General features: G+C 48.2%; 1 protein-coding gene across 1 annotated transcript in view; it reads left to right on the top strand.

The window, feature by feature from the left end:
• The first annotated feature begins 12,373 nt into the window (after positions 1-12,373).
• Positions 12,374-15,544, top strand: part of LOC146829961 (GTPase IMAP family member 5-like) — a 38,435-nt gene continuing 35,264 nt past the window's right edge. Inside the window, exon 1 of the mRNA XM_085603997.1 lies at positions 12,374-12,458. The gene's annotated coding sequence lies outside the window, so the exon portion shown is untranslated. The remainder of the gene's footprint in view (positions 12,459-15,544) is intronic.

The raw sequence follows: 15,544 nt of genomic DNA, 5'->3' as shown, positions 1-15,544 counted from the left end.
TTTCCTTTGTTCCTCGTGGCTTATGCTTCTTGTTGTTGTGGCCTGGCCATGTGGCTGGCGGCCATTTTGTAGAGCCAGCCAGTGTGCTTTTGCCGTAGGCCTGAAAGCTTGTGGCCTATTCTGCCAATAGGCATTTCAGCCAGTAGGCCCAGAGCTAATCATGGGTGCATGAAACAACTGTTTATGTGGTCTTTGTGGAATTTAAACATCATTAGGGCATGAATGGCTTTGGATTGAATTGCAAAATGTGATTTTTGGGGTTATTTCACTTTTTTGGTGTGTTAAATAAATGCTTTAGTTGAATGTGTGTATGGTGTGGTTGTACTTGTATTGTGAAACTTTCCAACCTTTTTTAGCCCTATGGAGTTTCATTTTTGCATATTTTTAAATTAAAGCTGTGTTATTTTTAGCATGCCTCCTTTGTCTGGCCCTACAGCCCTGCTTGAGTTCATTGTTTTCCAGGCCTCCTGCTTGTTGTGACTGTGAGTGACCATGTGGCTTTTGGCCATTTTGTGGTGGTAGTTTAGTAGTGTGCTGCTTTTGCCATGTAGGCCTGCATGTCTTTCCTTTGTTCCTTTTGGCTTACTGCTTCCATCCCCATTGCCAGCTGCAGCTCCCTGAATATTGCATCCATCCAACGTGATGCACAAATAATGCCAAACAGATTCATTTGAATTTTTGTTTTTGTTCTTCTTCTTTCCTATCCTTCCTGAGTGTACACAGTACACCATGAAAGCCCTTGTTGTCAAAGTCTCACAAATGGCTACACTGTGATTTTTTTAATAACTGAGTTAATAGAATTTAGTAATATAAGAGTAACAAGTGTGAGCACCACACACTAAGTTATATATTATATTTGTTTGTTTGTACTAGTAGTAATTGAACCACAACAACAAATGCCATGTTTCACTGATGTTCTTCTGGCTTCTTTGCTTTTAGGTGCACAAAACAAAAGATTGAGGAGGTGTCATCATCATCACCCGTTGTACTGCCAGACAGAAGTCCTGCTGAGCACAACGTCAGTTGACGTGACCACAGACATCTCTGCAACTTGTGCAACTTGTGCAACTGCATGCTGCTGACATCTGAAGATGGCCCCAAAGAAAAGTACCAAGTCCTCCAGTACCAAGAACATTGCCAGCGAGAAGAAGGAACGGAAGAAGGAAGTGGCACTTACCAAGACTGGTGTGCTGCCCAAGATGTTTTTTGGGAAACAAAAAATTACGCCTGCAGAAGTGGTGTCCGGAGAGCACGCTGGGAGCAGCACCTCCGCATCAGTGGGCCCACCCCACCAGCAATGAGCACTGATGTTGAAATTGACTTATCGTTATCGCAAAGTAGTACCCAATCAACGTAGGAGGAAAGTCAGCAGATAAGTGGGCAACAACAGCCGCAACAACAGCCACAACCACCGCCCACAATAGTAGTTGTTCCTCCCGAAGAAGGGCAGTTCAGGAAATCAAGCTTCCTGCAGAAGAAGAAGAAGAGCAAGCCACTCTTTCAGAAGATCCATTGTCTTCCAGATCCCCAGCAAGGAAAAGGAGGGTTAGTCCAAAAACTTCTTATTCAAGCCCCCCTTCTGATGATCAAGACACAACTTGGATCCCACCACCTCAGTCTGAGAGAGAGACACGCTACGAGACAAGGCTAGGGAAAAGTAAGGTTCCAGAAAGCCTTAAATTTATGGAGGAGGAGGAGGATGACAACGAGGCAGTCATCATGGACATTAATCCCACCCCAGTGGAGACCGATATTACCCCATCCCAAATTGCTGTGAGGGATGTGGCACGGATAGCACCAACACGGGTAACACCAACACCACCTCCAGCTTCCATATTTGCATTTGCAACGGCCCAGCAGCGTCCTACATCCAGCACAACCACCACCTCAGTAGAAGTAGGTAGTGGTACTGCACAGAGTCAAATTCCACGCACACCCCCCAGTTCATCCGGCATTGCAAGTGGCACCTCCAGCAGTGCAAGAAAGTTCACCTTCCCAGTTTGGGACTTCTAATCGGTTAGCAGTAAGGAGGAGAACGTTGCTATATGCTCAATGTGTCGACAAGGTGTTAGTCGGGGTAAGCGTGGTACAAACTATTGTATGGGAGGCCAAACAACCCACCTGATAAAACACCACTTGATCCAGTGGGAGGCACACCTTAGTGGCCAAAAAACTGTACTCATTGCTGTTGGTGGGGATAAAGAAGAAGAAGATACAATTGCGGTGGAAGGTGAACAAGAGGGAGACATTTTCTCTAGTACACAAAGTAGCCCTGTCCCCAGCAGTGCAGTGGTACCGCCCACATCCTCATCAGCCTCAGCAACATCTCAGTGGCACAGGAGGAGTAAGAGTCAGGTTGAGACACCAAGGCTAGAGAGTACTGCAACGAAAAAAAGTGCGTCATTGAGCCTAACAACATCTGGGTTCAAGAAGTTACCTGTGTCAGCGCCACCAAAAAGGAAAAAATCCAGCCTACCAATCTCACCATGTTTCGGTCGGAGTGGCAGTACGAATGCAACCACCCAATGGCACGTTTGTACAATGCGAAGCTGGCTAAAATGTTAGCACTGGACCTTCTCCCTTTTTCTTTTGTGGGAGGGGTGGGTTTTCTGGAATTTGTAACAGCCATCTGCCCAAAATGGAAGGTTCCCAGCCGGTCCTATTTCACTAGACTTGCTGTTCCAGCACTACATCACGGCGTGCTGGAACTGCTTGGACAAGCTTTGCAGCAGAGTGCTGTTCACGCTATTCACCTGATAACAGACATGTGGACCAGTTGCCAAGCCCCTGATTATATGTGCATCACTGCACACTGGAACTCTTTTGTGGGGGTTAGAGAAAAGATATCTGCAGGTGTTGAGATTGTTAATGGCACTCGCAAACATGCAACTGTAGCCATGTTCGCCATGGAGAAATCTCATACTTCTGCAAACATTTTGGAAGAGTTTAACAGCAAGGTATTTGAATGGCTGCACCCAAGAGGGCTTAACATTGGTTTTGTTGCCACGGACAATGGCAGTAATATAGTTAGGCCCTTGAAGGATGGTGGCTCTGTTTGGCACACTGCATTAACATCATTGTTCAAGACTTCCTGAAAAAAGGCCACCGATTCAGCAACTTACTGACCACCTGCAGAAGAATATGCACACATTTCAGCCATTCTTTTAAAGCCCGGAAGCAGCTGAGGATCATTCAAATTGAGCATAGAGTGCCAGTCAAAGCACTCATCCAGGAGGTGCCAACACGTTGGAACTCAACTTATTACATGCTTAATCGTCTATTGGAACAGTACAGACCAATCAATGAATTTGTCATGCAAAGACTACGGGATGCTACTGTGACAGGCATGACCATTGAGATGGACCAATGGGGCCTAATTAAATGCCTGACAGAGATGCTACTTCCTTTCAAGCTCTTCACACGTGAAGTCAGCAAGGAGGACTGTACTGTGGGCCAAGCTATCCCATTGTTGCACATGCTAGAGCAACAGCTGAAGGTACACAGGTTTGGAGAAAAAAGAAGTAGCATATGAGTTGGTGGAGAGCTTAGCCCTTCATTTAGCTGAAAATACAAGGGTGCAAACTAAGATTGTGTCAGACAAACATTACATTTCTGCCACAATTCTGGATCCACGGTACAAAGCACTACTGAACACTAAGACATTAATTCCTTTTTAAGAAGTGGATGTTGCCAAGTATAAAACTTGGATAGCTCAGGTAACCAGTGACTTTGAAAAAGAACAGCTGGTAATTAGAGGCACTCTACTCGAGCCCACAACAAGTACTGCAGGGCATCCGGCGTCAAGTTCAACTTCAGAGCCTGAGGGCAGTGCGTTTGGCTCACAGCAGTCACCAACACTACCAATAACAACATAAACAACAGCAAGAACATGATCATCAGCCCCAATAATATCGGCACAGGATTGCTTTCTACAGTAAGTGCTTGTTAGATCCAGTGCTAATGCAAAGGCAAAAGAGGCCCAGGAAACCAGAGAACCTCTGAGCATTGAGCGAAGGTCCAGGCCTATCTCGATGACCCAGCAGAGGTCTAAATTGATCAAAATCCATTGGTGTTTTAGTATGGGAAAAGGCGCCAATGGTCAGTGCTCACCAGGCTGGCGATAAACTATCTGGCTTGCCGTGTCACAAGTGTCTCTTCTGAGCATGTTTTTACTGCTGCTAGTGCCATTGAAACAGTGAAAAGGACTAGTCTCTTGCCCAAAAACATGGAGAGGTTAACCATGATCAAAATGAATCAGCACTTTATACTACCAGATTACACAATACCTGAATCACAGCAGGAGGATTAGGACAGCGACTTAGGTGACGGAAGTAGTGTGTTAGATTACCTACTTCTGGTTGAACCATCAGAGTTTGAGGACGACCTCTACTTCCCTGACAACTAGGCCTTCAACTTGTTACTTTCCTTCTTCCTCATTTACCTTTATTATTTGTGTGTGTCTCTGTCTTTCTGGTTCGAATCACAACAAATCCATCACCACCGTCTTCTCTTTTTATTGCCATATTGGAGTTGCACCTGTGTGCACTTATTAAAGAAGTCCACTCCTCCTGCTCCATCCTGACTTGCCCTAATCGCTTTCCCTCGAGCCAGACATTGGATGGAGAATACAATAAATTTTGCCACGTCGTCGAGTCCCTCCAAAAGAAGTGGAACATGATTATAGCTATCCTCCTTTTTCCGAGCCGAGTGGGACTGCCCCTTAACTTAAGATTAGAACAGGTAATGAATGATGGCATGCATTGGACCCTGACTTTGAGTGATTGCTGTTTGTGTTGCTTTTGTTGTTGTACATGAAAGTGTACTAGTATTTAATCTACACACTAAAAGTAACTCAAGTCAATGTTTCCCTTTTGTTGTTTAATAACAAAATTGTACTTCTACTGCAGGCCGATCCATTTCATTTTTTAATATGGAATCTGAACTCACTTGGTACACTACACCATGATGATAATGACCAGTACTCTTCGCAGTCAGTCAGTAGGATCGGAGATGATTGAAGTGGAATAAAAGGTAAACAAGTCAACAACAACCACAGCAGACCTACATGTGTGTGTAGTCGACTCAGTCAAGTCAAGGGTAGTCAAGTGGTTAACATGAGTGACAGTGGTGCTTTGAATGATCAAGTTACTTCATTTGGAAAATACAATGTTGCTGTATATGTGTGCTTTGTCTGGCTCAGTCAAAATAAATCTAAGCAAAGTGGAGATTGGGTGGGTGCCGTGGGCCTGTTCTTCCTATTGTTGTTGTAGGTTAATGCTTTAAACAGAGTAGATTTGATTTGGCTATGCCGCCTCTAAAAGTGTTCTTGTGTTGCACAGCACTTCGCCGTAATGTATGCATTTTTTTCTCATTGATTTTTCAATATCCCTTTTGTTTTTCCATCTACACTTACAGGCCGGCCTTTACCCTGTGCAATACTGGGAAAAACAACTCACACTCACCTACGAATCCGCATACGCCAGGCAGGCAGTGGCACCCAAGGTTGAGGGACGCAGGGTGGACCGAGAGGAATGCCGTGATGCGCTTCCCCAATTTGACCAGGATAACATACAGTGACACTTTAGTATCAACATTCATCATCTTTTAAATAATTTGATTAATTTTTTCTCTTCAATCATTAATATTGTGTGTTGTTGTTGTTTGCTCTCTGCTTATAATTGATCCCTACAGCTATTTTTTAATTTTCATTGCTAGGTTTAAAAAGCCCGGTACAACACAAGTAAGCATGTATGTAATTTGGGTCTCTCTGAGGGCAGACAGGCATGGCAAATTGCATAATAATTAATAATATACTGCTGCCCTGTACTGTTGACTAGTCTAGTTAGTAAGTGCTACTTATCATTAACCATGAAGTCATCATCATCATTCATGCATTTCCTTTTTCTTCCCTAACAGATTTATGGATATGATGGTCGTCTGGCAAGATTGTGTTTTGTTTTTTGTCCATGCGTAGTGTGCCGTGACACTGATTGGCAGGTCTTGTTTCACAAGAGGTGATAAAGCCTGAGACCTGACTCTGATTGGCAGGTCTTGTTTCACAATGATGGTGATAAAGCCTGGGCCCTGCCTCTGATTGGCAGGGCCTGTTTCACAATGATGGTGATAAAGCCTGGGCCCTGCCTCTGATTGGCAGGGCCTGTTTCACAATGATGGTGATAAAGCCTGGGCCCTGACTCTGATTGGCAGGTTTTGTTTCACAATGATGGTGACAAATCCTGGGCCATGACTCTGATTGCCAGGTCTTGCTACAAAATGATGGTGACAAAGCCTGGGTCTTGACTCTGATGGGCAGGTCTTGTTTCACAATGATGGTGACAAAGCCTGGGCCCTGACTCTGATCGGCAGGTCCTGTTTTCAATGATGGTGATAAAGCTTGGGCCGTGACTCTGATTGGCAGGTCCTGTTTCACAATGATGGTGATAAAGCCTGGGCCCTGACTCTAATTGGCAGGTCCTGTTTCACAATGATGGTGACAAAGCCTGGGCTGTGGCTCTGATTGGCAGGTCCTGTTACACAATGATGGTGATAAAGCCTGGGCTCTGACTCTGATTGGCAGGTTTTGTTTCACAATGATGGTGATAAAGCCTGGGCCCTGACTCTGATTGGCAGGTTTTGTTTCACAATGATGGTGATAAAGCCTGGGCCCTGAATCTGATTGGCAGGTTTTGTTTCACAATGATGGTGATAAAGCCTGGGCCCTGACTCTGATTGGCAGGTTTCGTTTCACAATGATGGTGATGAAGCCTGGGCCCTGACTCTGATTGGCAGGTTTCGTTTCACAATGATGGTGATAAAGCCTGGGCCCTGACTCTGATTTGCAGGTCCTGTTTCACAATGATGGTGATAGAGCCTGGGCCCTGACTATGATAGGCAGGTCTTGTTTTGAATGATGGTGATAAAGCCTGGGCCCCGACTCTGATTTGCAGGTCCTGTTTTCAATGATGGTGATAAAGCCTGGGCTGTGGCTCTGATTGGCAGTTCTTGTTTCACAATGATGGTGATAAAGCTTGGGCCATGACTATGATTGGCAGGTCTTGTTTCACAATGATGGTGATAGAGCCTAGGCCCTGACTATGATTAGCAGTTCTTGTTTCACAATGATGGTGACAAAGCTTGGGTTATGACTCTGATTGGCAGGTCTTGTTTCACAATGATGGTGATAAAGCCTGGGCCCTGACTCTGATTTGCAGTTATTGTTTCACAATGATGGTGATAAAGCCTTGGATGTGGCTCTGATTGTCAGGTCTTGTTTCACAATGATGGTGATAAAGCCAGGGCCCTGACTCTAATTGGCAGGTTCTGTTTTCGATGATGGTGATAAAGCCTACGCCCTGACTATGATTGGCAGGTCTTGTTTCACAATGATGGTGACAAAGCCCGGGCTGTGGCTCTGATTGGCAGGTCCTGTTTCACAATGATGGTGATAAAGCCTGGGCTGTGGCTCTGATTGGCATGTCCTGTTTTCAATTATGGTGATAAAGCCTGGGCTCTGACTCTGATCGGCAGGTTTTGTTTCACAATGATGGTGATAGAACCTGGGCCCTGACTCTGATTGGCAGGTCTTGTTTCACAATGATGGTGATAACGCCTGGGCTGTGGCTCTTATTGGCAGGTTCTGTTTTCAATTATGGTGATAAAGCCTGGGCCCTGACTCTGATTGGCAGGTTTTGTTTCACAATGATGGTGATAAAGCCTGGGCCCTTACTCTGATTTGCAGGTCCTGTTTCACAATGATGGTGATAGAGCCTGGGCCCTGACTATGATAGGCAGGTCTTGTTTCACAACGATGGTGATAAAACCTGGACCCTGACTCTGATTGGCAGGTCTTGTTTCACAATGATGGTGATAAAGCTTGGGCCATGACTCTGATTGGCAAGTCTTGTTTCACTTTGATGGTGATAGAGCCTAGGCCCTGACTCTGATTGGCAGGTTCTGTTTTCAATGATGGTGATAACGTCTGGGTCGTTGCTCTAAATGAAAGGTCCTGTTTTCAATAATGGTGATAAAGCCTGGGTCGTTGCTCTGATTGGCAGGTCCAGTTTTCAATTGTGGTGATAAAGCCTGGGCCCTGACTATGATTGCCAGGTCCTGTTTCACAATGATGGTGATATAGCCTGGGCCCTGACTCTGAATGGCAGGTCCTTTTTCACAATGATGGTGATAAAGCCTGGGCCCTGACTCTGATTGGCAGGTCCTGTTTCACAATAATGGTGATAAAGCCTGGGCCCTGACTCCGACTGGCAGGTCTTGTTTCACAATGATGGTGATAGAGCCTGGGCCCTGACTCTGAATGGCAGGTCCTGTTTTCAATGATGGTGATAAAGCCTGGGCCCTGACTCTGATTGGCAGGTCTTGTTTCACAATGATGGTGATAAAGCCTGGGCCCTGACTCTGATTAGCAGGTCCTGTTTCACAATGATGGTGATAAAGCTTGGGCCGTGACACTGATTGGCAGGTCTTGTTTTGAATGATGGTGATAAAGCCTGGGCCCCGACTCTGATTTGCAGGTCCTGTTTTCAATGATGGTGATAAAGCCTGGGCTGTGGCTCTGATTGGCAGTTCTTGTTTTACAATGATGGTGATAAAGCTTGGGCCATGACTATGATTGGCAGGTCTTGTTTCACAATGATGGTGATAGAGCCTAGGCCCTGACTATGATTAGCAGTTCTTGTTTCACAATGATGGTGACAAAGCTTGGGTTCTGACTCTGATTGGCAGGTCTTGTTTCACAATGATGGTGATAAAGCCTGGGCCCTGACTCTGATTTGCAGGTCTTGTTTCACAATGATGGTGATAAAGCCTTGGCTGTGGCTCTGATTGTCAGGTCTTGTTTCACAATGATGGTGATAAAGCCAGGGCCCTGACTCTGATTGGCAGGTCTTGTTTCACAATGATGGTGATAAAGCCTGGGCTTTGACTCTGATTGGCAGGTTCTGTTTTCGATGATGGTGATAAAGCCTACGCCCTGACTATGATTGGCAGGTCTTGTTTCACAATGATGGTGACAAAGCCCGGGCTAAGGCTCTGATTGGCAGGTCCTGTTTTCAATTATGGTGATAAAGCCTCGGCTCTGACTCTGATCGGCAGGTCTTGTTTCACAATGATGGTGATAACGCCTGGGCCGTAACTCTGATTGGCAGGTTTTGTTTCACAATGATGGTGATAAAGCCTGGGCCCTGACTCTGATGGGCAGGTTTTGTTTCACAATGATGGTGATAAAGCCTGGGCCCTGACTCTGATTGGCAGGTTTTGTTTCACAATGATGGTGATAAAGCCTGGGCCCTGACTCTGATTGGCAGGTTTTGTTTCACAATGATGGTGATAAAGTCTGGTCCCTGACTCTGATTGACTGGTCTTGTTTCACAATTATGGTGATAAAGCCTGGGCTCTGACTCTGATCGGCAGGTTTTGTTTCACAATGATGGTGATAGAACCTGGGCCGTGACTCTGATTGGCAGGTCTTGTTTCACAATGATGGTGATAACGCCTGGGCCGTAACTCTGATTGGCAGGTTTTGTTTCACAATGATGGTGATAGAACCTGTGCCCTGACTCTGATTGACAGGTCTTGTTTCACAATGATGGTGATAAAGCCTGGGTCATGACTATGATTGGCAGGTCTTGTTTCACAATGATGGTGATAGAGCCTAGACCCTGACTATGATTGGCAGGTCTTGTTTCACAATGATGGTGACGAAGCCTGTGCTGTGGCTCTGATTGGAAGGTTCTGTTTCACAATGATGGTGATAAAGCCTGGGCCCTGACTATGATTGACAGGTCTTGTTTCACAATGATGGTGATAAAGCATGTGCTCTGACTCTGATTGGCAGGTTTTGTTTCACAATGATGGTGATAAAGCCAGGGCCCTGACTCTGATTGGAAGGTCTTGTTTCACAATGATGGTGATAAAGCCTGTTCTCTGACTCTGATTGGCAGGTCTTGTTTCACAATGATGGTGATAAAGCCTGGGCCGTGACTCTGATTGGCAGGTCGTGTTTCACAATGATGGTGATAGAACCTGGGCCCTGACTCTGATTGGCAGGACTTGTTTCACAATGATGGTGATAAAGCCTGGGCTCTGACTCTGATTGGCAGGTTTTGTTTCACAATGATGGTGATAGAACCTGGGCCCTGACTCTGATTGGCAGGTCTTCTTTCACAATGATGGTGATAAAGCCTGGGCTGTGGCTCTGATTGGCAGGTTCTGTTTTCAATTATGGTGATAAAGCCTGGGCTCTGACTCTGATTGGCAGATTTTGTTTCACAATGATGGTGTTAGAACCTGGGCCCTGACTCTGATTGGCAGGTCTTGTTTCACAATGATGGCGAAAGATGCACTACAGATGAAACACGACTAGAGTGCAGCACAAGGGCTGATATAAACTGATGCCCACATATATGAAGCCCGGACCACGGACTGGCAAGCGGCGGACCAGGGGTTAGTACCAGGGTTAGGACCAGGGTTAGTAGGCGCTGCCGACTTTGGTGCAGGAAACCAGGGTTCGAGCCTCGAGGTCGGGTCCACATCCTGTGATTCTGGGTAAATCACTTAATCTCCCCGTGCCTGAATATGTAATATAAATATGGTGCTCATGTACAGCGCTCCAATACCTTCGGATCGAGTTCGCGCTATATAAAAGATGCAAAAAAGAAAAGAAAACAAGCATTGCCAATAGGTCTCGCTTTTGGGACCTTATAAGTATTTAGTTATGCAGCACAATATCCTTGGTGCAACAACACCAACTGTTGCATGGCTAAACACTTATAAGGTCCCAAATGCGAGACCTATTTGCTATGCCAATGCTTGTTTGTTAATTGCGCCCTGCATGAGGTTGTAAGACTAGCACACACTGCTACCTAGAACAGCACTTGAACGTCCGCTCCCACTGCAGCCCGGGCCACACTTGGAGGAAGGAAGCTGAAAGCAGTTGTAATTTCTTCCTGAATCCTGAAAACTGTAACTTTTCTATCTTCTATTAACCTAAAATACCTCTTATTAGCAACGTTTCTTTCAGTTTTCTTTCACAGCTGTTTATTACTGATATGTCTTAGCACTTTGATGCACACCTGGGCCACGCCAATTCACATCCCCAAATGAATGAATAAATAATAGAGACATGAAGGCTAAGAAGGGGCTACAGAAAGCAAGAGATTGATACAAGATAGATCTAGGAAAATAGAGAAAGTTCGAGAGAAGAGTGTGAGAAAATGGGAAATATAACGAGTGAAAAAAAACGGAGAGATGCGAAGGGCGAATTGCGGGAGAGGGGAGAGAAAAAGAGCGCATCGAAAGAATACCGATGAAGGGACAGAGATGGGGAGATAGATAAGAACACAGAATGGGTGCATAAATGAGTAGAGGGGAAAGTAAGGAGGAGAAGAAGATAGAAATGAAAGAAGAAAAGCGATGGAGTGCGACAAACCGGGAGCACGAAAGGGAAAAGGAGAGGGAGTGAAAGCGGAATTTAGCCTTAGAAGAAGGAAATGGTGACCTTTATTTAGAACCATAGGAAGGCAGATTAAGGGGGGTCGTCAAGAAGAAAAGTGAGCGGGGAGTCGCGGGTGAAGGAAATAAATTGTAATGTGTGGCAATCAAGTGAGAAGAAGAAATTATGAAAGGATGTGCGGCAGGTATCTGCTCCCTCATCTAATTTCCCTGCAGTGAAGCCTCCCATCTGCCTACTTTGATTTGGAAAAGTTCTGATTAAAAGGAAGAGCAGAGGGAAGTGTCTTGTTGTTTTCTTCCCCCTCGCCCTGTCCCTGGAGAGGCTGGCGGGGCCTTGCCTGCATCTTGAAAGGAGGGCACACAAACAGCTGGTCGTTAAGGCATGAAGCAAACAGGAACAAGCGCGCACTGAAGTTGACGAGGAGGGAGTGGGAGGGGGGAGTGGGGGCGGGCACAGTGGTGTGGCCGCAGTTGTAAAAGGCAGGGAGAGGGTGAGATTGAGAAAGGGAAAGATAGGGATCAAAGGAAACAATAACAAGCAGGAAGGGGGTGGCAAATGGTGTGCACTTTGATGTCCTCAGTGGCCGCGCGGCTCACTGAGGACATCAAAGGGGCCGCGAAGTGATCAGGCAGTGCTTTTCAGGCCGCCAAATGGTGCGCGCGCCCAGCGCACATGCACTGTATTTGGAGGCCTGAAAAGCACTGTTTGCACTTCCAGATCCCCATTTACAAAAGCTCTCGCGAGAGCAGCGCTAAAGCGCTGTCTCAGGCGAGACCTAAAAAGCTCTGAGGCGCTGCATACAAGCGTGCGCAGGCACTTGTGTGAAAGTGATAGTGCAGCCATTGTGTGGACTCTTGGCGCCCTCGTGTGGCCACCAGCAGTACTGCGCCTTGCGAGGGCGGAGCCCGGCAGTGCTGTTTCTAGACCCGATGTCTGTCCGCACTTGCAGGAGTCACAGACACACGGACGGAGCAGGAGGCGGCAGCAGCAGGTGAGCTGTGTGCAGTGTGTGTCACTGTCCCCGGGTTGCACTCACACACAGGCGCTCTGGGGGTTCAAGGGCGTTGTGTAGCAAGCCTCATACAAATATTGTGAGGGCTGCAACAGGGAGAATGCATGGCTCGGTGGGGGGGGGTGTGTGTGTCTGCCACTTGTGTGTGTGTCTGGCACGTGTGTGTGTGACTGGCTCTGGTGTGTGTGTCTGGTTCTGGTGTGTGTGTCTGCCACTGGTGTGTGTCTGGCACTGGTGTGTGTGTCTGCCACTGACTGGTGTGTGTCTGGCACTGGTGTGTCTGCCAGTGTCTTTAGTGTTTACAGCAGGAACTTAAAATAAAGTGACCAAGAGCGTCGGCGCCACCCTTCGGGGTTCACTGTTTCTGGTGGTGTTAGAGGGTCCCCAGCGGGCGGGGTGGCCCATAGAAGTGGCAGTGTTTGCTTTCTTACCCTCACACATCACGCAGAAGACCAGGGCACCTACACCCGTAATACGTGAGACTTGCGTGCATCAATTGTGCCGTTTGATTGTCATGTGTGTGTACGCTTGGAGCCGCGCCCAGGGCTCTCGCACAGGGCACGAGGCACTTTGTGAAGGGCTTTTAGTGACACTTGATGGTCTGCTTGGTGCTTTCTGAGGCTCGGGGCGGGGGCTTTGCCAGGCTCTGTTAGATGGAGGGTCGGTGTTATTGTGGTCTGGTGATATGAGGGTGTGGTACAGGCGAGCCACAGTCTGTGACTCATTGTGAAGGTCTGCTGGTGGTAAGTGCGGGTCTGAGCAGTACGTGGGTGATGTGTGGACATGGGACACTTTTTAAAACCCCATGTGGGTTGTATTCGCCGGATGTTTGGTGGGTGCTCGCAGGAGCTGTACACACAGCTGACTTCAGAGAGGTCGCTACAGGTCACGTTGTGTTGTGTGAAGATGCCTTGGAGCTGTCTGTGTCGGGGGCTCCTAGAAGCAGCGATCGATGGTGTGTGGGTATCTCTTGCGGAGTATGTGTGCACGTGGGGTGTGATGTGTGTGTGTCTTTCGCATGTTACACGTGGGTTTGTTGGGTGCTGTGAATCCTTGTCTATTGTGTGCTGTGATTGTGTCTGTCCAGCACTTTAGAGGAGTCTCCAGGGTGGTATGTGAATTTACGGTTGGAAGAATCGGTTAACCCCTTGCATGCGGCAAGTTTCACACTGTTCAGGCATTTTAATTAGTGGGCGGGATTCGGACGGTGACGCGTGATGGCCGGGGGCCGTCACGAGCATATGTGGAGCGCCTTTCAGAGTCTGTGAGGGTTTCAATGAACTATAACAGAGTCTGTGACACTACACGCATCTGGGTACGGATGTGACGTGCAGCTGTGACGTGCTGTGATGAGACGCACATGGACGCGCTGTGTGTGGTATGTCTGTCAATGACACATATCCATGGCTGTAGAAGCATGTTGGTGTCCTTGCCGCGTGCGCTTTTATTAAAAGACCAGCGATCCCTGCCACAAAAGTGAGACATGGCTACAGGGTGAATCGAAGTGTGCATAGGCAGCGCGTGCGGGCACTTAAGAAAGGGAAGGACCTGTTTAAATACCGGAGAGAGGATGTGTAATGAACCCTGCAGGACGCTGGCTCGGTGTGCACTATACCAAAGTAGGGTATAGTGTGCACAGACTCCAGGGGGTGCCCAGAGGCGCAAGTAGATAATACGAAGGGGCAGATTGACCCCTAGTGACCACACCATCATCCGCTCCACTCAACACGCATGCACAGACGTCGCCCAAGGATTACACTGACACTTTCATTGTGGGTGAAGAACTGCTGCAGGTTTATTTCATACAACATAAGTATGACGATAAATGGGTTATCTTACGGGCGATCCAGGGCAAGCAGCCCCTCGCTGCTCCACCCGCCTGGTGAGCCAGCACGCACGGTGGGTCGATGCCCGGCAGTGCGGCACATATTTATTTTCAGATCATCCACTGGGTCACGTGATCTGTCTCCTACTCCCGCCCCTTCTGACAGGGGCGGAGCGTGTTGTGGCACACCCCCGGTTGGTCAGGCCCCCCAACCGCCCGAAGGACTAACGGGGCGCCGTCGCGGTCTTCCCAGAACCCCCTTCGGCTCGTGGACCTTGGCTCGGGCACCCTTTCTGTGCCGGACAGGGGTACCCTTACTGTACCGCCTGTCGCAGAGGTACCCTTACTGTACCCGTCTGCCTCCAGATCGCCCTGTAACCCCGCCTGCAACGCAAAAGAAAAACATTAAAACATTCCAATAACGCGCTGTCTCTGCCACGCAGGGTAAGCGGAAAGGGTGGGAATACGCCAATACGCGTGTCCGGGCAGGAGCGAGCGCGCAGGAAGCAGAGGAGGAACTGGGCGAGCCTATGTAGGGGGGGGCTAGCCTCGCCCCCCTAACGGCCCTCCTCCACCTCCACACTCATTGGGAGATCTCCTCCCTGGGCGCGGCCTCGCGCGCGAGGCAGGGGGAGGGGGAAGGCTGCGACGGGCGGCCACTAGAGAGCTGCCCTGCTGATGTCCCACTGCGTGGGACGCGGGCAGCGGCATTCTTCACTCACGCAGAGAAGCAGACGCAAATGCTGCGCTGCGTGAAGAGAACGCAGGAGAGCGCCAAATATACCATAAATAGGACACTCTCCTGCCCTTTCCTTAGCGCCGGGGCTGAAATCAGCTGCTGTGTGCCACGGAGACTCTATGCCATGGTGCACGGGTGTCTTCGTGAGTCCAGCATAGGTGCAAGGGTGTCTCAGTGACTCCAGCATAGGTGCAAGGGTGTCTCCGTGACTCCAGCATAGGTGCAAGGGTGTCTCCGTGAGTCCAGCATAGGTGCAAGGGTGTCTCCGTGACTCCAGCATAGGTGCAAGGGTGTCTCCGTGAGTCCAGCATAGGTGCAAGGGTGAGTCCAGCATAGGTGCAAGGGTGAGTCCAGCATAGGTGCAAGGGTGTCTCCGTGACTCCAGCATAGGTGCAAGGGTGTCTCCGTGAGTCCAGCATAGGTGCAAGGGTGTCTCTGTGACTCCAGCATTGGTGCAAGGGTGTCTCCGTGAGTCCAGCATAGGTGCAAGGGTGTCTCCGT

The sequence above is a fragment of the Triturus cristatus genome, chromosome 5_1 (genome assembly GCF_964204655.1).
Source record: "Triturus cristatus chromosome 5_1, aTriCri1.1, whole genome shotgun sequence".
NCBI classification, from domain to species: domain Eukaryota; kingdom Metazoa; phylum Chordata; class Amphibia; order Caudata; family Salamandridae; genus Triturus; species Triturus cristatus.
The sequence above is the reverse complement of the archived record's forward strand: the minus strand, read 5'-3'. Positions and strand labels throughout refer to the sequence as shown.